Genomic DNA, 25,506 nt, shown 5'->3' with positions numbered 1-25,506 from the left:
CCATCTAGAATACAGCTGAAAACCAGGAGGGAATCCAAAACATGTCCTCTAAGAAGCCCAAAGAACTGTCTCCATTCTTTGAGATTCAATTTAGACAATGTATCCAATGGCAAACTTTCCGGGGTTCCCCAAAGGTGCAAGTCCTTTTTATCCTCAAATTGTTTTGCTGAATTCTAACTTCATAGTAGAAAGTGAGCTCCTTGATGCCAGGGACAGCTTTTATTTTTGTGTCCCTGGCACCTAACTCTAGCACAAAGTAGGCGCCTAATAAAGGTGAATGTGTTTCAACTCAGAGGAGACTGTTTCTTTCTTCTATCTCCACCAATTTCCAAGGTGCTTGGTGATCTGGTTTGTCATGAGAAGTGGCAGCTTCCAAGAGTATGAGATAAAGGTAGTGGAAAGTCAATTCAATCCCACAATCATTGTATCAAGACAAAAATAAAAGTGCTTTTGTCCTCAAGGAGTTTACATTCTACTATATTTAGAAGTTCATTAATGCGAGAGGAAGGTTACATGGACATGGCAAGAGGCGATTGTTGATAAAAGGTGAAAGAGAAGAATGAAAAGCTATTCCAGATACCCACAAAGCCTTTATACACACGCACACACACACACTCGCACTAGCAGTCACACTCGCACTCACAGTCACACTCGCACTCACAGTCACACTCGCACTCACAGTCACACTCGCACTCACAGTCACACTCACATTCACACATACTCTCACTTTCACACACCCATACTTACACTCACACACATATACTCACATTCATACACACTATAAAGAAGTATCATTTAAAGAAGGAGCCAAGAATCCCCCTCTCCCCCCCACCCCGAATGCCCTAATTAGCCTTTAGGGAAAAGTGAAGCATGGGCACATTTGAAGGCCCGGCATCATTAAGAAAAGGGCAAAGTACATTTCATCTACTCTGAAACTCTGAGGTTTGGCCATCCCAAGGATCTGATCCAATGATGCTCATAAGTCATCACTGGGCCACTAGCCCTTTGGAAGGAGCTTTTCCTGAATGCTCTAGGCTGGCCGTTGGTTGCAAGATGCCTCATCTTTGAATTTTCCCATTTAGTTGAACCTTCTTAGTGTTTGAGAACCCAGGGTTTCCTTGGGCTCCCGAAACGATGCTGCCTCTGGGGACAGAGGACCTCGATTTAAATCCTGCCTCTGATGCTCACTCTCTGTATGAGCATGGGCAAGTTAGATAGCTGTCCTGGACTTTAGTTTCCTTATCTATGAAATGATAGGATTGGTCTAAAACCTCTGCCAGCTCTGACACTGCACTCCTAGGATACAGTGACCTCAGTGCCCTCATGAGATATTGGTGTTTTAATAGAAAAAAGATGATAATTTAAAAATGTTTATGAAACACAATTAGAATAAATATGTTCTGTTGATGATCTGATTTTCTATAAAAATTAACCAAACAGAAATACTCATCAATATTGTCTACTTGCTACACAGACATAGATGACACAGGAAATAAAGTACTGACCCTGGAGGCAGGAATGCCTGAGTTCAAATCCTATAACTCTGTCAGCCTCAGTTTCCTCCTCTGTAAAATGGGCTGAAGAAGTAAATGGCAACAAACCCTTCCAGGATCTCTGCTAAGAAAATCCTAAATGGGGTCATGGAGAGTCCTTCATCCAAAATGAATGAACAACAACCACAAAAGTTCTTTGCATGTTCTCATTTGATCCTCAAAAACCCACATTTTATACATGAGGAAACAGATTAAGACACACTATGCTTACAGGTAGTACACAGCTAATAAGTGTCTGAGATAAGACTTGAACTCGGGTCTTCTGGATTCCAAATCCCAGCCTCCATCCCACTCCCTCACCTAGCTATCTGGAGAATATGTCTGCTTTGAAAAACATTTTAAACACAGTAACTATGAAATAGATTATAATTCATGCTTGGTGATGAGGAGGGTCATAAGGAACCTTGCGTGGGCTCCTACCAGGTTTTTTGGTGTTCTTTTTTAAAAAGTCCAACTTTCTGGGAATAAAATGAGATGCATGGGAGAGTGTTCTCTTTCCATGTCCTTCAGACTCTCTCTGGGAGTGCCTCTCCGATCTCTTTGCTGTACTGTGAGACTCTTGAGGGCAAGAACTATTATGTTTTTGTCTTGGAATTTTCAGGGTGTGACACACAATAGATGCTTCGTAATACTTTTCATTCATTCATTCATTTATCTGTCCATCCATCCATCCATCCATCCATTATTCATTCATTCAGCTATTCCATTCATGAGCCTAAATGGAAAGTCAGAGGAGACTGCTGTAAAGTGTCTTTTGGGTAATCAGAAGAGGAATCATTGACTTCAGAGCTGGAGAAATCCCTAACCATCATGAAGTGCTTCTCCCTCACTTTATAAATGCAGAAACTGAGTCCCAGAGAAGCTAAAAGACCATCTAAATGACAACTCTTTTATGCATGGCCCTGAGAGGTTAAATGCTCCTGGCACACAGCAGGCATTTAACACATGCTTGTTGATGGATAAATTTCATTCTGAATGTGGCCTTTGTCTCCTATCTTAGGTGGATGGAACAGTTGAAACTTTTTCATTCATGTCACATCAATATTTCCTTTTACTCAATTGTCTACTTTTTCTTAAACAGTAATTATATTATATATAGATGCATATACATGTATTTCTCAAGGTTGATGGCATTTTTCTTAATTTTAAACTATTGTTGCTGGCTTCTTAACAAGCAGCTTCTCTTTTCATCATCCCTGCTGCTGGTCCCCCGCAGCTCAGCTTTGTGGGAGACAATGGGGATTTGATTTCTTTTTATTATATTTTGGATGCTTTTATGGTAACTCATGTACAGATCTTCCTGTACCATGGTGGTTGAGCCTGATTTCTTTGTAAAGGTATCATTATTTTCTTGCTTAATATTCTTGAGAAGTGGACAAACGCCTTGCTGGGAAGTGGGGACTCTTCTTGTGTGCTGGTCCACTGTTGTTTCTTTCTTTCAATCTCTACTTTTTCTGATCACTCCAGATAGAATCTGAACTCGGGCCAGGTAGTGACTGTTGCTATCCAATGAGATCTTCTGCTGGCCATCTTTCACCTGGGCCTATTTGGCTCATGGGAGGAGGAGGGAAAAAAGGTGGGACCCACAATTTCATAACAAGTTTTTAAGGTGTTAAAAAGGCTTAACTTTTATCTTGGGAGGATAACAGAAGAATGTTTGCTATGAAATTGGTAAAGTATCTCCTTTAAAATGAGACTGTTGAGATATATATTTATTTGTGAAATGGCTACTATATACAAAGCATTAGACTATATTATGGGGAATAAAAAAATTGAAATGTCCTTGCCCTCAAAGAGTTTACATTTTACTGGAGGTTGGGGATGGTAGATAATGAATACATGGAGAAGTGAAGGATTAGATTATTTTGTTTGACTAGCAACAAAAAGGCAAACTTGAACTTAATGTCAAAACAAACTTCCTTTCATTCAGATTGCTCAGATACAAGGTAGACAGGTGGTCACTGGTCCCCTTCTGACTCTATAGTTCCATGATGTGTGAGATTTTGCATAGTAGGGCTGTTATGACCAATGACCAGATCAAAAGAAAACTTGTTCGGGAGAAGTGGCGCAGCTGTGTTTTGTCAAGAAGTTTTGAAGACTGAGAGAACAATCTCAGGATCACAGAATTCTCAGTTTAGAAGCTGAAAGGACTGTGGAGGCATTTGACTCATTTCTCTCATTTTACAGATGAAGGAACTGAGATTTAGGGAGATTGGTGCACTGAGAACCACAAGGGTAGGAAATTGCTGTGTAAGGTGTGAACTCCGCTACCCAGAGTCCAAATCCAGGATATTTCCATTGTTCCATGGAGTCTGTGACACTTTGATATCCTTCTCTACCCCCAAGCCTCTTACCTTCCACTGCCCCAGAATCCTTGCCACTTGTGTTTTTACCTCATAAACACCTATCCGTTTGTATTTGGAATTATGTTCTTTGCATTAGTGTCTTTTCATAAACCCTACCATCTCACTAGGAGCCAATGTTAGCATATGTTAGCATCATGCATGTCTGGCCTGGGTGGGATTTGCTGACTGCAAATGCCTTTCTGTAATAATCATCAACATTTGCTATAAAGCTTCAAGAGGTTTTTTCATTGGAGGTTCCTAGTAACCTAAAATGTAAGAATTTCGTGATAATGGTTTAACATAATTCTTGCACATAAGCCATTTTATAGAAGTTTTGCACAGTAGGAAACTGAGGATCAGGTATTGTGTGTTAGAGGTGACATTTGAACTCAGATCCTCTGATTCCAGATTCAATTCGACAGCCTATTTCAAGGTTTGCTGGTTATCGTGTTTAAGGCACTGCTTTAGGTATTTGAGTTATAAAGATAAAAATGAAACAGCTCCGAATATGAACTGGATTCAGCCAACAAAATCCAAAGCAATATGAGAAGGAAGGGTAGTCAGTGGACTGGCGTGTGGAATGAAGGAAATCTTAATAGAAAAGGGCTCTTGGGGGCAGCTAGGTGGTGCAGTGGATAGAGCACCAGCCTTGAATTCAGGAGGGCCTGAGTTCAAATCTGGTCTCAGACACTTAACACTTCCTAGCTGTGTGACCCTGGGCAAGTCACTTAACCCCAGCCTCAGGGAAAAAAAAAAGAAAAAAAAAAGAAAAGGGCTCTTGAGAATCACATACCAAGGGCAGGTAAGTGGCGCAGTGGATAGAGCACTAGCCCTGAAGTCAGGAGGACCTGAGTTCAAATCTGGCCTCAGACACTTAACAGTTCCTGGTTGTGTGACCCTGGGCAAGTCACTTAATCCCAATTGTCTCAGGAGAAAAAAATGAATAACACACCATTGGAGCCAGAAAGCACCTCAGACACTTTCTAGTGCAGCATAAACATGGACAAGACTCCCTTTCCCAACTTATCTGACAAGGACCTTTGTTTGATGGCTTCTGATGAAATGAGCCCCCTCCTTCCTGACCTTCCACCCCCACTCACTGTTCCTATTTTCACACTCTGGGGTTAGACAAGACAAAGCCAATTTTCCCAAAGTCCTCAGTCTGCTCTTCCAGGTTAGTTCCAGGATCAGTTCTTTTGACTGATCTTCAAATAGGATGATCCTGAGAAAACCTTCCCCGGCTTAGTCACCCTTTCTTGCTTCAGTGCTAAGGATGCTAACAAATAAAGGGGCCAGGCTATCCAAAGGCACAAAGGAAGGAGACAGAACACTAATTACAGGCAAGAGCTAGGAGCCTAGTCTGGCTGGCTCAAAGAGTGCGTGAAGGGGAAGAGTGTGACCTCAGTCTGGAAGACCTTGGCCCCAGAATCCCTGTGCTCTGATCATCCGAGTTCACTAGACTTGAGTGACTCATGGGTAGGAAGCTGGTGAAAAGTGATGCAAGGGAAGCCACCAATGAGAGGCACCAGAGCTCCCACGGATGCTTCAGTGACTCTTCTCCTCCTTTGAAGGGAGAGGCCGCAGGTAGAGACTTTAGGTGTGGAGGAGTTGCCAGACATGGTTAAGTGTTTTATTGTGATGTTTTGTTGTTGTTGCTGTTGTGAAGGAGCGTTCCATTGGCGTGAAGAGTATGGGAAGTGTCATTCAGAAGTTATAATGATGTAAAAATAAATCGATGACATTTAGTCATGAAAAGAAAAGTAAGAAAGGAACTAAGCTGGGAGTACCAGCAAAACTGGAAAATTAACTAGGGCAAGCAACACACTCAGTACCGAGTCATTAGGTCTATTCATAGGAGCCAGGGTTATCTATAGATGTCTACCACTCGATTCCACCATTATTCCAGATTTTTTATGCTGATCCCTTGAGAGGTATAAATGACTTTTGTCCTTGATGGGGAGCATAGTGGGTAGGGAAGGGGAGAAGTAGATAACAATGTTATCTGTTCCTCAGATCTGCTTTTTCTGGAAAAGTGAAGTCAAATGACCCAAAAGAGCAAAGGAGGCCCTTCATGGCAACAGGGAATTTGGCACTGTGTTCAATGGCCTTGTGTATCTGGACAAAACAAGCCAGGTGACTGGCTTTACCCCAAAGGAAACCAGTAAAGAGCTTTTGGGTAACCCACTGCCCAAGTCAAACATCACTGGAAATATGGCCATCTTTTCCAGCTACCCCTAAAGGACTGGAGGACGCTGATCCATGGAGGAAAATGTTTGAGTAGGTTTTGGTGCATTCAGGGGTTTCTTGTGGCTCAGATTCCCAATAGAACAAATCTTTTATATACACTGATTATTGTTTCTTTTCTTAATGCAAATATTGAGTAGAAACATGTTTTTACTTTTTCTGGAATTATTTGTCTTCTAATACTCACATAGCCTTTTTTACTACTTTATAAAGGAAAAACAAGTTTAACACCTTCAGCCTATCTTCTATGAGATGGGAGATAGCTATATGATAGATAATTAGATATAGATATAGATATATATATATAAAGATAAATGTAGGTATTTATACTATATTTATCTACATATCTCTCTATATCTATATATCTATACATATGCTTATCTATCTATCTATCTATCTATCTATCTATCGCTTTTCCTTCCTCCCAAAGGCCCAGGTTAAAAACCAATGAGCTTCTAAATTCATAGGATAATCTCAGTCGTGACTGATTGCACTGCCATTATCCAAAGCAAATTGATTTTTATTAAAATATCACAAGGGCTTCGTGCATTTTGTGGTAAGAACTTAAATGCTCTGCTAATTTCAGATGCAACTCTTGAACCCTATTTTGAGATTCTAGGCCCAGCTCTAGTTTTTGCCCAAATTATCTGTTAACTTGCAGAAAAAGAGATTGGCGTGGTATATATTGTTGTTTAGGTTCAGTATAATATGGGAGGTGGCTACTCTTGGGATACTTTCTAAAGGGGAATGGTAAGTATGTATTTCATCTTTGGTATGAGTGTGTATTTTTGGTAGGTTAGAGATTATTTGTTTGCAAATGAATGAATTTCATCCTTCCTTATCTAAAAGTGGAGATATTCAAGATTCAAATCCAGCCATTCTATCTTTGTGACCTTGTACAAATCACTTACATCTGTGCCTCAGTTTCTTCATCAGCGAAATGAGAATGTTTATCTAAGATGGCTTTCAGGTGCCCTTCAGTTTTTTATCTGTTGAATTAGTATCTGAAATTCTAATTAGCTATTTTTAAAATTAATTTTCTTTTTATAGCTGTGAACTTTATCATTAAAAGCTCCCACAAACATTTCAAAATACAGAGAGAAGCAAGAAAGAGAATTGTGTAAGAAAATATTAAATTGTGTCACACAAAGTTTCGTTTTCAAGAAAAAAAGATTAAGTTTCACAAGCAGTAACAAATCTACTCTGAAGGAAGCTGTTGTTTCTTACAGAAGTGTATAGGATTATAGGATTTGGATGAGATCTCAAGGATTGGTTTGCTCAATCTAGTTCAGTTTTATGGATAAAGCAGCTGAGATTCAGAGAACTCAAGAAGTTTATCCAAGGTCACACAGAGCTAGGATTCAAAGGATCAGATGACTTTGGATCATTGTCCTAGAGCTGGGATGGACCTTGGATGCCTCCGGTTCAACCCTCTCATTTCAGAGACCCTGAAGCTGTTACCCAGAGTTTGATGAAGTAGGATTAGTAAATTCTCACAGACAGTAGAATTAGGATTCCTTGCCTTTCACTTCACAGCCCATGCTCTTTAGTCTATAAATCACAAGGTAAATAAGTGACACAAGTGGAATTTAATCCACTAGGATAGGGGAGTATACTTTCTTTTAAAGAGTACTTTTCAGCTGCTCATACCCTTTGACTAGAAATACCACTGCTATATCTATATCCCAAAGATCTCAAATAAAAGAGAGAAAGACCTAGCTATTGTTGAATTGTTTTCAGTTATGTCCAACTCATTGAGGCCTTATTTGGAGTTTTCTTGGGAAAGCTACTGAAGTGGTTTCCTTTTCCAGCTCATTTTATAGAAGAGGAACTGAGGCAAACAAGGGTAAGTGAATTGTCCAAAATTGTACAGCTAATAACAAGTTAATTGTCCAAAAGTGTACAGCTAATAGGCCAAATCTGAACTGAGTCTTCCTGATTCTAAGCCCAGGGCTCTAACCACTATGCAACCTTGTTACCCAACGACCTATTTCTACAAAAATATTTATGGCAACCCTTTTTGTGGTAGCAAATAATTGGAAATTGTGGGGATGCTTATTAATCAGGGAGTGGCTGAAAAAGTTGTAGTATGTGGTTGTGATGGAATACTATTGTGCTGTAAGAAATGATGAGCAGGATGGTTTCAGAAAAACCTGGGAAACATATAAACTCATGCAAAGTGAAATGGGCAGAACCAGGACAATATTGTACACAGCAACATCATAAGGATGATCAACAGTGAAAGACTTTGCTACTCTGTTCAAGAAAATAATCCCAAAAAATTCCAAAGGCCCACGATAGAAAATGTTATCTATCTCCAGAACAGAACTCTGAGTACAGATTGAAGATTTTTTAAAATTTCTTTATTTTTCTTGCTAATAAAATCATTTTTCTTGCTAATAAAAATATAGAATATGTTTTGCATGTCTTCATGTGTATAATGAATGTCATATTGCTTATATTCTCAATGGGTGGGGAAGGGACGGAAGTTAGAAAATTTGGAATTCAATTTAAAAAAAATGAATATTAAAAATAATAAATAAATTTTAAAAGGGAGACTTTTTCAGAGATCTTATCACCTCTCTTCCAATCCTCATTTTTCATGCACACTTTTTTCTATTTTTTTCCCTTAATGATTCATCATTTCATCATACCTTCAAGGACATTTTCAAACTGTTCCATACACTTGGCTTAAGTCCCTCCCTGCACAGCTCATTTTGAGAGGATCTGGAATCAACTTATTTTCCCATTGTCTTTTAAACCCATAGGTCAGGCCACATATGTGAGCCTTGATTATCTCATTTGTAAAATTAAAATGAGAAGTTCTGACCAGATGACCTTTGGATTCCCTTCTAGATAGAAAATCCTATGACTTGCTGATGACAGTCTCATTCAGCTCTTTGTTCATAGTAAGTGCTCCACAAATATTTGTTGATTTTCTTTTAACTTGATTCAGTCCTACAAATGTAGAAATGGAAAAGAGCTGTTGCTCATTGCTTCTGAAACTGATAAATGTGCTTCCTATTTAGACAGATTTTATCGCAGTTTGTAAAAATGTCCCTGATTTTAAAATGATAATGGCAAGGACTTAGGATGTCTTTGCTACTTACTCCAAGTAGACTTGGAGCTATCTTATGAGGAAATATAAGACTAGTAGCCAGACCACCTGATCTGTTGCCTATTTGGGAGCTACTTTCTGTGTTGGCCAAGCAAAAGTAAGATGATTATTCTCTCTGGTTTGGGGTTTTCAGCCTGCCCAGTGGGGAATACACTACCTAACTGTGGTATTATTGTAAGGATTCCTAGGTAAAAGCTCATGACAGCTTGCCCTTGCAGGGAAGACAGATGGTCTTAGGTCATTGCTATTGCTTTGGTGTCCTCAGACAGAGGATGAGAGAGTAGAATGAGTAATGGAGAGGATACACTCACAAAAAAGGAAGAAGGAGGGCAAAAGATGAAGTAAAAGCAAGAATGTCTGTTTTATTGGTGAGATTCTGGAGTGTGGTGGTTCAATCATCAAAGAGAAAAAAGGTGAAGATCACAAATGGAAATAAAGAAAAGGAAATCAGAAAAGGAAAAGAATGACAACTTACTAGTTGGAGAAGTAGAAAAGAATAAGCCCTCCTCATTCTAGGGCTGAATCTCTTTTTTTGCCCACTGTCTTTTGAAGAAGGAAAGAGAGGACACTGAGGGAAGCCTGGGCTTGCATTTAGGAGAGCTGGGTTAGAGTCTTAGCTCTGGCACTTGCTGTTTGATCCTGGTGAGTTATAATATCTCTGTTCTTCATTAAAAATAGGGCTCCTGAGGCTGGAAGGTGGCGCTGTAGTGGATAGTGTACCAGAGGACTGAGTTCAAATGTGATTTTAGTCACTTAACACTTCCTAACTGTGTGATGGTGGGCTAGTCATTTAACTCCAATTGCCTCATCAAAAAACAACAACCACCACCACCACCACCAGTGGAGCTTTATTGACCTACTACTATGGCTTATTGTGCAGAACTTTGCATAAAAGCACCAAGTCTGTGACTTACCATCCTCTCTAGCAGTGGGGTCAAAGGAGCTCTTGCAAATACATATTAACTTAGAATACCACACATTGACATTATCTGTATCTTATAGTGTATATATATATATATATATACTATATGTATTATTGAATATTTCTCTGTTATATTTTAATTTGATTGGACAGTACTGGTCCAAACAGCTTTGCTCTACTACAGCAGTCAGCTAGCCCTTCCTTGTAACATAAGGGAGTCCCTTATTTTCTGAAGTAGTTCATTTCATGTAGACCTAAAACTAGGAAGTTCTAACCAGATAGCTCATTTGTCTCAAAGTTTTGCTTTTATCACACTTCAATTTGCTCTTTGTTCCCTACCCCAATTTCCACCCCCTGCTTCTAGTTTTGCCTTTAAGAGTTAAATCCTTCTTCTGTGTATCAGCTCTTCAGAAACTTCTCTAGACTGATTATCCTCAACATGCTCACCTTTAGGAAGCTGAAGAGCTTTGGAGCTGAACAATTTTCCCTTCCCACCCTGCTTTCCCTCTTCTGAAAGTTCTCCAACTTATCCATATCCTTCTTCGTCTCTGACACCCAGAGTTGACCCAAACCTTAAACAGTGTAAATGTGAGCAATTGTCACAATTATTACATTATCATCATCCCCATCATCATCCCCATCATCATTATCATCAACAGCAGCAGCAGCATCCAGATGACCTGTACAAAGTCAAAGACAGAAAAGAAAAAAAAATTGAAAGGATAAAACTCTCCCTGAAAGAGGGTTTTTTAACATAGTGATTTAGAATGCAGGGAGAAGATGATGTAAACCATAGGAGTGGGAAAATAAGTTATTTACTTGGGAATAAATTAAAACAAAAAAAAATGAGCCATGCTGGCTGATATTTACAATGATACTATTAGACAGAGGAAGGTTTTAAACAGTTTATTTCTTCAAATCCCCTCTCCTTGGTTACCAAGGCATAGTTAGTGCCTTAAGAGTCCTTATTAAAGTGTTCTCTGTCTACATCAGGTCCCTGCATTGATTGTGGGTGCCTGGATATTTAGAACCAAGGGCATGTTAACAGAACCAAGGTGGAGCAGAGGGAATGTTGTACAGTATCCCAAGTACACTTCAAGAAGAACACTTCAAGTCCTTCAGAAATATAGAAACAGTAGTTTTATACTTATGGGAAAAAAGAATTAGTTAAAATATAAAGCTACAAAAAGCTGAGATGAATTCCCTCTCTCCTCTATGTGGGAGCCTCCCCAGCCCCACCTGAGATGTGTGTCCTAGAGTCTCTGTGTCCTACTTCCTTCCTCCCCTAATGGATGGGATCTATATTGATATGGATATAGATTATGGTATTTTCCTTAGGAGCAAAAAATGCCTCGTTACAGCCAGTTACTCAGTCTTTTGGGGTTTATTTACTGTTTTCATATAAATGTCACTAAAGCCAATACCAGTCATTTGTGTCTCAGGAAATGAGGGAAATTGATCCCTTTGCTTGTTAATTTCCACTAGAGGCTCTAGCCTTCACTGTAACATCCGTGACAAATTATATAGAATGAATTTGTATGTGTCATGAAGAATAGACTTGTGTGGCATTAAAATATATGTTTATAAGAAACCATCTTAACAAGTGATGGATATTCTTGCTCTTCTCCCTTCCAAGTGACCACCAAACTTTTCTACATGAAATCCTGCCCCTAAATGCCACCTCAATCTTCATCTTTGAATGTTTCAGTTAGATTCATAAGTATGGTTTATTTCCCGAGTTTAGTATTATTATTAACATAATGAACCACAAAATGGTTATGTCATAGAAGGAGATATGAGATATAATTCCAGCTTCTCTGGAGGATGCTGGGTACAGGTGAGATTCAGTTAATGACTCAAATGCTTCTCGATGTTGCATGAATCACTTTGCCAGTTTCCTCTTCAATTCAAGCCTTTTCCAGTGTTTCTTAATAGAAGCCATTCCATATTTCTTAATAGAAGCCATCAAATATTTATTAGTATAAAATGAGAACACCATTCACCCCTTCAAACACAGGTCATGTGCTTATAAGCTTTTTATAAAGCAGAGATCTTATGTTACCATGGTTGTGTGTGTGTGTGTGTGTGTGTGTGTGTGTACATACACAACCTATTATTTTCCATATTTGTCTATTTCTGGGTCTATGTCTATGTCTAGTTCTACATATATACAAGAAAATATATTATATGAGGGGCAAGAAAAGAAAGTATAAAGATCAACTTGATATTGATTCACTGATCATTGAATAAGTCATCTAATGACACTGTAACATCCCCACCACTTTTATTGATCACTGGGAAATCCTTTGGCTCATTCCACATGCCTGCCTCTGTCATGTACTACAAATATGTATAGATCCAAGCTAGGAGTGTGGAACTGAGTCAAAGGTTAATGATGATCAATAAAGGGCATGTAAACAGTATAATAAATAATATGGAGGTACTTGAGGTAGGATGCAGATAGGAGGTCATAGGAGTTAAGAAAGTTAATGAAATGGGAAGCTGGAGTGTTTGAGGAAATACTGTCATTCAGAATAAAGTCCTTCTCCAGTGTAAGACTAGGAATGGAGAACACAGGGCAGCAATGATCTAGGTATGGGTAAGTAGGCCTTTCTTCTTCTTCCTTCTTCCTCCTTCTGCCTTCTTCTTCTTCTTCTTCCCCTCTGTGGCCAGAACAGCCAGATAGGGAGTATTTTGTGGGGGAGATTCAGGTTTCTGTGAGTAAGGGTTAGTTTTCAGGAAGTTTTCCTCAAATAATTAGAATATGGCTCCTACTGAGTTCCAACTCATACATTAAATACACATATCCTTTGTGAATACCACATTCTCACCAGCTGTTATTTATTGTTCTGCTTTGATGCTGTTGATGAATATATGATTTCTGTTTCCCATTGTTCTTCATCCCCTGTGATTTTGTCATGTCTCCGAGTCAGCCTTCCAAAAAGGATCCCCCGTATATTGTCAAGGACCTGTTATAGACGGGCACATCACCAAGGGAGATTACAATCTGTCTATAAGTTATGTAGTCTTTGAAATTTGCCTCTCAGACAAGTGGTGACTTGACCTCTGTAACTCACCTCCAAGTGTCAGGAGGAGGAAGTGAGCCTAGTCCTCCTGATTCCAAGTCTAACACTCAACATGTATGGATACATATAAAAATATAGTCCAGAAGCCAGTCCTGTGTTCAAGTCACTCACCTAATGTGCTTACTGAATAACCCTGAGCAAATCACACAAACTCTCAGGATTCTAAGCAACTCTACTAAGACTCTTGAATTTGCTGCAGTACCAACTCACACTGGGAGAGAGAGACTTTCTTCCATGTCAGCTTTCTCCCAAGGAAAGTGTAGAGCCTTGCTCTGTTTCCATATCCTGACTTTTGGTATGATTCATTACTGTCTACCTTGGATTGCAAGCTCAAAAGGCCACATAGATTCAACTTATGTCATACAGTGCCATAAACAAACAGATACTTCATAAATACTTGAGGCGATGGCAGTGGAAGGAGATAAGAAAAACTTCATTATCTTTTAAATGTTTTAAAGAATGTTTTCAATGTATTTGCTGCCACCGAAACGTTTTTTCTAATAAAAAAAATTAGAGAGGAAAAATGAGGTCGTGTTCACAGGATATTGAGCTCCTCTGAACAAAGGCACTCGTTAAATTAAAGTCATTATTAAAAGATCTGTCTTTGGTGCTAGGTTCTAGAACAGTCAGCTGTTAGATCCTGTGCAAATTGTACTCAAGTCAGTGAGGAGGCTGAGGAGAAAGAGAAAGGTGAGGGGTGGGCCTCCCAGGTTTTGAGCCTTGAGAGAAGACCAAAATCTCCTCACTTCCAAGGCTCAATGCCCATCTTTTGAGAGAATGCACCTGGCTCTGGATCTGATGAACAGAAATCAAAAGCAACGGGTAGAAAATGGTTTTCTTGACTCAGTTAGACCTTTGCTGCCTCCTGTTTCTCATTTTGGTGCTTTCCTGCTGTTATCTCCACTCCCTACTCTCGAGGATCGAGATACATAGGCCCACTTTCTTTTCCTCTCACGTCACAATCTATGACTTACCTCCAGACCTTGGTATTGCCTGCCTCCCCTGTCTGAAATGCTTTCCCCTCACTTCTGCCTTCCAGCTTCTCTAGCTTCTTTCAAACCTCATTTCCAGTTTTGCTTCCTGCATCTAGTACATGCTGGGCAGTGTGTTAAGTGCTGGGGATACAGTAAGGGTAAAAGACGGTGGCTGAACTCAAGGAGCTTCCGATCTAGAGAGATCACCTTCTATCCACTCTGCAGTTAGCTTGTATGCTCTTGGGTGTTTACATATGGCCTCACCCATCTGAAGGTGAATGAGGATTGGAACTATTTTTACCTTTCTTTTATCCCCTACATTGGTCCTCAAACTTTTTAAATAGGGGCCAGTTCACTGTCCCTCAGGACTGTTGGAGGGCCTGACTATAGTAAAAACAAAAGCTCACACTCTGTCTCTGCCCCTCAGCCCATTTGCCCTAACCCAGCGGGCCGCATAAGTCTTCAGAGGGCGGCATCTGGCCTTCGGGCCGAACCTGCCTAGTACCTGACACATAGTAAGAGATTGAGAAATATTAGTTGACTTCATATGGGCTAATTTCTTACTTTCTACATATACTGGCTATATGACATAGGGAAATTGTTTCCTTATCCCTAAAATGGTGATAGTAATACCTTTAGCATTTGCCTCACGGTGCTATTGTAAAGCCCAGGGGGGATAATATAGGTGAATTCTTCAGCAACTGTTGTGATTCCATAGATGAGCATTTCACCAGAGAGGTCTTATTTTAGTGTAGGTGGGTGAGCTAAGCCCTACCTATGGAGCTGGACCCTGTGACTCTGTGAAGGACATGATGGGTGATAAGGGCCCTTGCTAAGTGTAGTCCGGGTAATCTGAGGACAGTCTCCATTGCACCAGGATTGAGCAGATAGGTAGCTGGGAATCATGAACTGATTCCTGAAATGAGAGAAACTGATGGACACGTGTTCTTTGGAGAACCTACTCTGGTCATTTGGGAACAGAATTAGGAACTATCCAAATGCCGCTGTCATCTAGGGAAATAGCAGATGGTCCTGCTGCATTGGCTGCAGAGAATACTTGTACTGAGCACAGTTGTTCTCACCAGTAGGAATACAGCTTGTCTTTAGAAAATTCACTGCTTCTCTCTCTCTCTCTCTCTCTCTCTCTCTCTCTCTCTCTCTCTCTCTCTCTCTCTCTCTCTCTCTCTCTCTCTCTCTCTCTCTCTCTCTCTCTCTCTCTCTTTCTCTCTGTGTGTCTCTCTCTCTCTCTCTCTCTCTTTCTCTCTGTGTGTGTCTCTCTCTGTCTCTCTCTCTCTGTCTCTGTCTCTGTCTCTGTCTCTCTCTCTCTCTGCCTCTGTCTCTGTGTGTGTGTGTGTGTGTGTGTGTCTTACTCTGTTTTTGCCTCTTTCTGTTTCTCCTTGCTTCTCTCTCTCCATTTAAAAATGTTGGGAGCACTCTGATTCTAAGGTGTGGAACAGGTGCTGATCCGATCTACATTGATAGAAGTTTCCTCATTGACTGTTCCTAATAGCACTGAAATTACTGGCTGAGTTCAAAATATATGCTTTTAAATTATTTTTAACATACCCCTCACGATCACTGAAGCTGGACAATTGAAGAAAAGCACCAAAACCAGCGCCCCGGTTTGATGGTCCGTGCTCTCTTCTGTACTCATATCTACCCTCCTCCCTCCTCCACCTGATGAAGGAAAGGACACGTGTTTATCATCACCCAGCATTCTCCTTGTTGATGCTCTTTTCATTTCCCGGTAGAACACAAACTCCTTGAAGGTGGAGAAGGTTTCCTTTCTGTCGTTCTATTCCTCACACCTTGCAGAGCTCCTGGCACACAGCAGGCCGCTGATAAATGCCCATTTGATCACTTCTACATTGTTCTCCTCTTCCTGTTTGCTGAAATCTGCAGCCATTTACACCCGTTGCCTTGTGTCTTTGGGAATTTCTCACGTTGTTTCTTACAGTCCATGAATGTTCTCCTATAGCCAAAAGCCGTAGTTTGTTCAGCTCCACGAGGAACACTCATTTTGTTTCCACTTCTCTGTTGCCATAGAAACCCATCGGCTAGTTTTACACGTGAAGAAACCGAGGTACGCACGTGGCCAAGCTCGCACTTGGAAACTGGCAGGACAGAAGGGGCCCCGGGGCTCCTCACTCCTGCCGGGGTACTGGGGCCGGCCATTGGGATTACTGCTCTTATTGTACAAGACAATTGGTACAGCGGGCTGCCCGAGCCTCGGAGCCCTGAGTTCAAAGATGGCCTCAGACACTCACTATAACTGTGTGCTTCTGAAGAAATCCCTATTTGCCTCAGTTTCCCTACTATACAAAAATGAGGCCCATCCTAGCACCTCCTTCCCGGGATTTTCTGGAGAATCACTGGCAGTGGCCGTCAGGTGCTTTGCAAAGCTGGAGGCGCTGCTTCCTACAGGCTATCCCGGGTTCTGGAGGGAATCCTGGAAGCGGAGTCCAGGATCTCCCCCCCCCCCCCCAACCTCCCCAAAGCCGGGGCAGCCCCGCGGCCATCTTTAAAAGCCCAAACCAGCCTCCTTCTCCGGGAGGAAACGGGTCTCACTCAGAGCAAACGCTGCCCTGGGCCGGCTGATTGACGGCCGTCGCCCCGTTTGACCTTGGCCTTTGTAGCTCGTCTCCTGTTTACGTCTGCGTCTTCTCTGAGGCAGCGCGCAGCGGGCCTGGCCGGGGGAGCGCGGGGCTCAGGCTCCCGGGTTGCCCCTGGTAACCGGGCTGGGAATCGCGCCGGCAGAGCGGCTCGGCTTGAAGCTCCTTCCCGAGGCAGGCCCAGCTCTGCCCCTCAGCAGGGAGGAGGCGCGCGGGGGCTCGCTCTGGCCCTTCCCTCCCTCCCACACGGCCCCGCTCCAGCTCCGGCCCGGGGCCGACGCTGTGCCAGGGAGGACCTGCAGGGCTGACGGGAGCCACAGAAAGGCTCACCTGGGGGGCTCGTGGTCCTAGTGAGGCAGCTCACTGAGAGAGAGGGAGGGCTGGGGGAAGGGGAGAGGGAGGGAGGAAAGGAGGGACAGACTGACACAGGAGAGACACAGGAGAGAGACAGAGAGAGACAGAGACAGGGACACAGAGAGAGAGACAGGGACACAGAGAGAGAGACAGAGACACAGAGAGAGAGACAGAGACAGAGATACAGAGAGAGACAGAGACAGAGACACAGAGAGATACAGAAACAGAGACAAAGAGAGACAGAGAGAGAGACAGAGAGAGATACAGAGAGACAGAGAGAGAAAGAGAGACAGAGAGAAAGAGATACACAGAGACAGATAGAGAGAAAGAGAGACAGAGACAGAGAGAGAGAGAGAAACAGAGACAGAGACAGAGAGAGACAGAGAGATAGACAGAGACACAGAGAGACAGAGACAGAGAGAGAATTATAACATTCAGAGCTGAATTGCCTGTAAAGTGTACCAGAGACATGCAAAACAACGAAGAAATTATAAAAGGTTCAGGGAAGGAAGAAGTTCCTTACTAGGAGCATGACAGGAAGGCTTTCCAGAGGAGGTGCCTTTTGAATCTGGCACTGAAAGCTCAGCAGAGATCCACAAGATAAAGAAGTTGTGGAGGACTCATCAATCCCACCCCACCTCTTATAGGGATGAGGGATGGGAATCCACAAAGGTCAGGGGCTATGCCAGCCTATCTCCCCTTCGAATAAGACTCTTTAATGGTTTTTTAAAATTTATTTTTAGGAATAAAAAGCCCACTCTTTAGTTTGACATCCAAAATCCTCAGCTTCCATCCCCCTCCAACCTTTCCAAGGTACTGTAAGTAGCTGGGAGTCTTGCTGGAGTAAACCCAGCTCCTCTGATTCCAGTTCTGCCATCTCTCCCACCTTGCTCGGTGTCTCGATGGATTGAATGTCTGCGTGTAATATGCCTGCAGATTCACGAAGTCCTTTGAACAGAAGCCACTGATAATTTGCATCTGGTGAAACACACATGGGGTGTCCCAAAAGTCTTGGTGCAGTTTTAAGCCAATTCAAAATGACGGGGAGATTTTTAGGCCAGTGGATAAGCCTGATCATCAGAGAGGAATGTTGGCCGGTTGCCATGGATCTCTATGGAGATGCCCAAGAATTCCGAGTTGAGTCAGCTTGCCCTGCTGGAAGAAGGGTGAGCTGTTACCATCAGCGGCCCCTGTGGTTCACGTGATCTGGGTTAGCTCCTGACGATCCACTCTCTGGTTCCAGGAAGGAACTTTGGTAGGCTTGATTCTGTCCCAGCTCATGAGGAGTAAGTGGCTTTGCTCCATTCCCCAAATAGAGATCAATGACTAATTTATTCGCTCATCCCTTCCTCCAGTCCATTTCTGCGGCCTCTGTTGTGAGGTAGCCGAAGTGATTAATGATATGTTGCCAGTATTAATGCCTCATATTTTGGTACTCAAATTACAGGAGCCACTCGGAGCCAAGCTTTTACTGGGTTAGCACGGGGAGATGGGGAGATATTGAAGAGGCAGGTGATTGGCCCAGAGTGTCTCCTTCTCTCAATTTCACCATAAATCAATTGTGAATGATTTTATTTTTGCCACTGTAATTTTTCACAGGGTTTGAACTTGGGTAAATGAGCATCCTGTCCTGGAGTAAAACTGTGATTTTCCTAGATCTTGTTGGAGAGAAGATCAAGATTTATGAAGGGGCTTAGAGGGAAGTATATTGCATTTCTTCCCTGTCTTTTGTGAGTTCCTCTTCCATAAGCCCCTCCCCTCTTCCCTTACTTCAGCCCTGATCAGTTTCCACTTTCCAGCATGACACGTGGCCTTTTGGAAGGGGGGAGAATCCGGGGCGTTGATGTACTTTCCAGGCAGTTTATGATTATAAACATGTGCTTGATATTATATAAAAGAGTGCTGTAGCCTGCGTATGGGTCTCGTCAGCATGAATCCTTCTCCATCTTCAACTTGATTTCATTTCCTGATCATGATGCCTTCAGAAAAAAAATACAACTGAAATAATAATATTATAATGCTAGCATGTTATGCTATCTATTATACTATTAAGTGCTACTATATACTAAACTATTAAAAACATTAGCTCATTGAGTGTTATAGTACAATCCTAGGAAATGGGTGTTATTATTCCTATTTACCAGGTGAGAAAATTGAGGGAAAAAGAAAGTGATTTGCCAAATGTTGCATAGCAAGTAAGTGTCTGAAGTCGAATTTGAAGTCCATTTCCCGACTCCTGATCCAAGTTCTGTACACTCCCTTAGCAGCCTGAACTATAAGCATGGCTATTACCAACTCCTCCAGGAAGGCTCTGCCATATTTGATATTGAGAAGAGTTCTTGTGTGTGTGTGTGTGTGTGTGTGTGTGTGTGGTATGTATTTGCATTTATATTATTTGCACACACACGCACCCACACACACACATTAATTACTTCCCCTTTGCCTTCCCCAAACCCCACAAATATTCCCCTTTTACTTCTCCCTTACCTTTGTGAGAATGGAAGGTCTTGAATCTTGACTTTGAAAACTTTTTTATTTTATATTTTTCTCATTGTGCCACTGGAGAGGCCAAATACTCTGTGAGAGATAGGACATGGAGCCAGGTCATATCCTCCATTCCTTTCTCCACTCGACCATGTTCTCTATAGAAAATGGCCAATAAATGCTTACTGAATGAATATTAAATGTTCAGGAAATATGAATAAATTTGAATCTAGCAATGGGTTTCCTATGTTCTAAAACCTCTCCTGACCTGGCCTTTGGCCATCCAAGTCCTGGGTTGACACTGTGCCTCCCCATATGGACCTACCAAATTAATCATCTTTCTAGTCCTATTGGGTTCCTCCTGCCTCCAATCTCATTCATCTATGCTACACAGATGATCTAATTTATAATTTAATTTGTGTGTGAAAATAGTTCCTCAATGAAGACCACTTAATTCTATACTTCCTTTTCTCTCAGTCCTCATGTTTTATATTGTAAATTTCCTTGAGGATAAAGATTTTTTGAGTTTGAAGTTTGTATCTTCAGTGCATGTCACATAGTAGGTCCTTAATAAAATCTTGGTGATTGATTGGTTCAGTATTTCAGGGATTGCCAAGGAGGATTAGATCAGGCAGAAACTCACATGAGAGTAATTCCTCAAGAAAAATGGAATAAAATGAATAAGACATCTCTAAGTGGAATAAAGATGGAAGCTTTGAGAGAGAGAGAGAGAGAGAGAGAGAGAGAGAGAGAGAGAAGAAAAGAGAAGAGGACGAAGGGTAGGATTGAAAAACTGCCTTCATTTCAAGGGGGAAAGAGTAGACTGAGAAGTGGGGGTTGAGTCAGTGATGTCAGGGAAGGCCAGTGTCGTGGAAAACAAAAAAGAAGAAAGGTCCAAGGAGGGAGGGGTGGTCACTGGTGTCAAATACTACAAGAAAATGTGAGAATGAAGAAGAAATTGATCATTAGACTGCTCAAATAGGGGCTTATTGACATCTCTCTGAAATCGTCGTGTGTTAAGTAGGCTTTTAAGGGTTAGCTTGGCAACCTAGCAACCACTTATAACATGGTTTCTATGGAAAAATCTGTTCCAAGTTCACAATCACCAATTTACAAACATTTGGAATACAACTTATTCCTAAACTGGGGATTGCCTTTGTGTATGTGTGGGTGTATACACATACACACACACCCCTACATGGTCCATAGAAATGCAGTTGGCTCTTGTTTCCTCTTTTAAAGAGAATCTAGGGCATTCTTATTAACACTAGAGCATGTTCTGGGATTTGTGTTCCCATAGGGATGTAGTTGCCTTTCTTTATTCTTGTGTCATCTTTTATCAATCCAGATATACTGGGAAACACTAATAATATTGACCTGCTTGGACTTGCCAACAGCTTTGAATTAACCAATCAGTGAATTAAAGGTTAACAATATATAGCTCAGGGACCTAGAATTGGAAGAGGCCTAGAGACCAGTTAGTCCAGATCTCTACATTTCAAATGAAGAAACTGAGGATGAGAGACGCAGGGACTCCCAGGGAAGCTGTGGGTGTTGAAAACCAGATCCAATCTCTGATACCCTGAGTCAAAACCCAGCAGCCTTTTCATGGCACTAAGTCTGAATTTGATCATTTCTGTTCTTAATCCAGTTAAAAACCATTATACTACAGACTCAGTTGTCATTGGGAGTAGATTTGACAAAATGATAAATTGTTTTTGTGTTTTAAATTTGTTCACCAGGCTAATTGTTCCTTTTTAAAACACCTTTGTACAACAATTATGATGATAATGATAGCTAATGTTTATTTAGCTCTTAAAGATTGGCAGAGTACTTTACAAATATTATTTCATTTGAGCCTCACACAACAATTCTTGGAGCTAGGTACTCTTGTTATCCCCATTTTACAGATAATACTGAAGAAGGCAGTGTTTAAGTGACTTGTCCAGGATACTAAATGTCTGAAGTGGGATTTGAATTCACATCACTGTGACTCCATGTCAAGTCCTCTATCCACTGCGCCATTTGGTTTAGTTGCCTTTGAATGTGCTTCAATCCCTTAATGATGATACTTCTAATCACAACCTACAGGAAACTAATTTTACTAAAGAAATGTCATTGACCAATTTGGCTGAACCCCAACCCCCAAGCAGACGGTGCTTATTGCCTTTATTTGTTTAAGTGTTTTATTGATTTTTTTTTTCTATTTTTGACGTCACCATCTCTACTCAGTGACTCTCCTATAAATCTTGGCACACTCCAGAGACATTGTCAGAATGAGTTACAGTCAAACGGGAAGCCCAGAGATGGGACTCTTCTGGCCCCAAACCAAATATGCGCCTTACAAACATGAGAATTGTGCCTTCTCACTGTTGAATGCTTTGCTTGTGTGTATCTGAGTTCATTCCCATCATGGGCAGGCTATCCAATGACTGATGACACAGAGCTGGAAGGGATCATCAGAGGTCATCCAGTCCAGTCCTCTCATTTTACTGAAGGGGAAATTGAGGTCAAATACCCTGTCCACACTCGTACACATAATGAGAACAGATTCAAGATTCAAGGTCAGCTACTCCGACCCAGAATCCCATGCTCTTTCTGTCATCCCCATCTTCTTTTCCTTGATGGGGAAGCAAAAAGAAGTTTCCCCAAATTAAGCCATCTCCTGATGAAGGCTCATTGTACATTGCTCAAATCATTCCAATGTGATGGTGCTCACTACCACAAATAAGGAAGGCATCTGCTGTGTGCCCAGTACTGTGCTGGATTTTGGACTTATGAATTAAAAGAAGGAAACAGTCCATCTTTTTCACTAGTTTTTATCACTAGTTAAATTTTTTCTGTTGGAGAGAGAACTGCCCCCTGAGTCTCCATACATGGTTGATAGGAAAGAGTAGTCTTTGGTGTACATACAGACAGGCCTCTGATACATCATGCCATTGAGCTTGACTCCCCACTTCAGGTGTGGAGGTTGGACCCATGGTTTCTAAAGACTGAACTCCTAAACATAATTACCTAGTATTTTTATTCATGGTGTTCAGGTCAATCAGTTTAATTAACCTTTATTAAGTACCTGTCATATTCCTGAAGCAGCAAGGATTACACTACACAAATCAGATGCTCCACCATCTTGACCACTATGTTCCCTGAGACTCTGGGAGAGGGAGCCCAAGACTCTGAACCTGAGAGTCTTGGAAACAGTAGTCCTTCCACACCCACCTCCAGACCACCAGCTCTCTCTCTAACCTGATCTTCACAGGGGAACAATACTGTGGAGATACAGCCAGTCTCCTCAACAACTATAATCCACTGCAGCCTTCGGCAGAGTCAGATTGTTCAAAATCAGATTTTATGGATTTTACCGGTGGAAGCCATGTTATAGAAGCCTTACCATGTACTTTGCTGCTGCCCCATGAGGACCATGGGACCTTTCCATTTGACTAGCTGCTAAAGTCTCCTATTTGTGGTTACCCATGATAAAATAGGAACATTCTGAGGGCAAGGAGACTTGTTTTTCTATCTGTATTATCATCGCTTTGCATATTGTAAATGCTGAATAAATATTTACTCATTCATTCATATGTTGGGCACTGGGGGAAGTGACCAAGGCTGCTATGGTGTCTGTGCCTTCCTGGCCCTGTACTTTTCCTACCTTCTCTGTCTTCTTTTAATTTAATGCTCAATGATGGGCACGATCCACACAATCATTACCTCCCTTTCTCACTATCAGCTCACAAAGTAAAATATACTCTAGGACTCAGTGGTAAACTCTCCCTTCTCTTTTGACATATTTCCCAAATTGATCTCTAACTTATGGCTATGTGCTTAGTCCCTGATGCCCTATCCATGCTCTACAACTAGAACAAGTCTCTTTGGAGCCTCCCGGCAGTGGGAGAAGCAGGGAATCTTCCCACTTGAAGATATTGCCTCTCTCCGGCTTAGTCAGCAGTATCCCAGGCCACTGATAGTGGGATGGAATCTGAATTGTACATTAAGATTACTTTGGAAGCCACATGAAAACTGGTTTGGAGGGAACATAGACTAGGGGTAAGAAGATCAATTAAGGAACTACTGCAGCTGGCCAGGAAAGAGCTAATGAGGGCAGAGCTGGGGTGGGAAGGTGTATGGGTGATAGGAAGGAGAAACTTGATACAAGAGATTGATGTGGGGTCCAGATGAGGGGTATGTGGACTTCCACGCAACATCAACAACATGGCTGGAGGTAGCAAGGAGAGTTGGAGATGAGAAAAAAAAATCTGGAATAGAAGAGAGACAGTCTGGAACAAGACAGAGACCTCTGGATTTGGAGTCTGGAAGCATGGATGTGAATCACATCCCAATCCCTTGCCACCTGGGAGGTCAGGAGCAAGTCACTTAGCCTCTCCATTCAGTTTCTGCAGACTGCTTGAATTGTCTTACAGGATTGTCCTGAATTTAGGGATTTGCAGACTTTAAACATTGTAGAAATGGGAGTGGTTATCTTTCCCATTGCTTTCCCTTCTGAATTCTTTAATGTAGCCAAACTGGCCCCTTGGCTGTTCCCTACTCCCGGAGCTCCTTCACCTTCTGAGAGATTGCCCTAGCTTCCCCTCTACCTAAGGGCCTTCTCTCTTATAGAGACCTCTGTCTCTTAGCATCCCAAGCTCCCTTCAAGGTTGAGCTCACATGCCAACTCCTACATGAGATATTTCACAGTCTCTCCATTGTTGGTACTCACCAAGAGAATTTATATATGTTTTGTGTTCATTTATCTGGGATGCTGTTGTTTCATTCTAATTGAAAGGAAACCTCTCCAGGGGAAAGGGCAGATCATCTTTGTCTTTGGGTTCCTCATGTCTAGGGCACTTCCTTGCATATAGAAGGTATTTACTAAAATTTTTTTGAATTGAATTAATAAAAAAAAGAATCAAAGAAGATAGAGACACACAGAGAGAAACAGACAGACAGAGGCAGACAAAGACTAAAGAGCGAGAGTGAGCAATCAAGAAAGGGGGGGTGAGGGGAAAGGAGAGGGAGGAAGGGAGGGAGGGAGGAAAGGAAAAGAAACACTAGTTTCTGTCAGAGCTGCAAAGCTGACTCCATGCTGAATTGATGGCTCCATCAGATAGACCTGCTGGTATAGAAATGGCACCCTACAGAGAGAAGAAAGTCATTTGAGGTCGTAGAACTAGCAAAGTAGAAGAGAAGGTCAGCTGTATCCATAACAGACCAAAGTCTCTTGACTGTGTTGAGAATGCAGAAACAGAAAAAAGAAGGGGGAAGGAAGGGAGAAAGGGGGGAGGAAGGGAGGGAAAGGGGAGAAATGGAAGGAAAGGGGAAGGATGGAAGGAAGGGAGAGAGAGGGAGAAAGGGAGGAATGAAGGAAAAAAGGCTTAAGCATATATGTATTGGACACTGTTAAGTGCTTTATAAGTATCTCATTCAAGTTTGCAACTCAGTCTGAGGATGATGTATGGATCTTTATTAGTATACATATATACATATGCATGTGTATGAGAGAGTCAGAGATAGACAGAGACAGAGTGAGAGAGGAGAAAGAGACAGAGAGAGAGAGACAGAGAGGAGAGACAGAGACAGAGAGGGAGGGAGAGAGAGACAGAGAGGGAGGGAGAGAGAGACAGAGAGGGAGGGAGAGAGAGAGAGAGAGAGAGGGGGGGGAGGGGGAGGGGGAGAGGGAGGGGGAGAGAATTTTAGCAATCAGGAAGGACACAGTATGAATGTAAATTCAGATTCCTTAAGTATGCAAAATAGGGAGAAGGACTGAACTTGTGATTTCATTGGTTCCCAGAACTCCTAGAAACTCATTCTACCAAT

At 41.8% G+C, this 25,506-nt stretch overlaps 1 protein-coding gene and 1 long non-coding RNA gene across 3 annotated transcripts in view; both read left to right on the top strand.

Moving 5' to 3' along the window:
* Positions 1–25,506, top strand: part of RBMS3 (RNA binding motif single stranded interacting protein 3) — a 1,412,069-nt gene that overhangs the window by 104,455 nt on the left and 1,282,108 nt on the right. The window lies entirely within an intron of this gene.
* The window catches only part of LOC141543060 (uncharacterized), a 43,899-nt gene continuing 35,654 nt past the window's right edge, over positions 17,262–25,506 (top strand). Inside the window, exon 1 of the long non-coding RNA XR_012482315.1 lies at positions 17,262–18,494. This is a non-coding gene — a long non-coding RNA (uncharacterized LOC141543060). The remainder of the gene's footprint in view (positions 18,495–25,506) is intronic.

This window comes from Sminthopsis crassicaudata, chromosome 5 (genome assembly GCF_048593235.1).
Source record: "Sminthopsis crassicaudata isolate SCR6 chromosome 5, ASM4859323v1, whole genome shotgun sequence".
NCBI lineage: Eukaryota > Metazoa > Chordata > Mammalia > Dasyuromorphia > Dasyuridae > Sminthopsis > Sminthopsis crassicaudata.
Note: the sequence above shows the minus strand (reverse complement) of the source record. Positions and strands in the feature narration are given on the sequence as shown.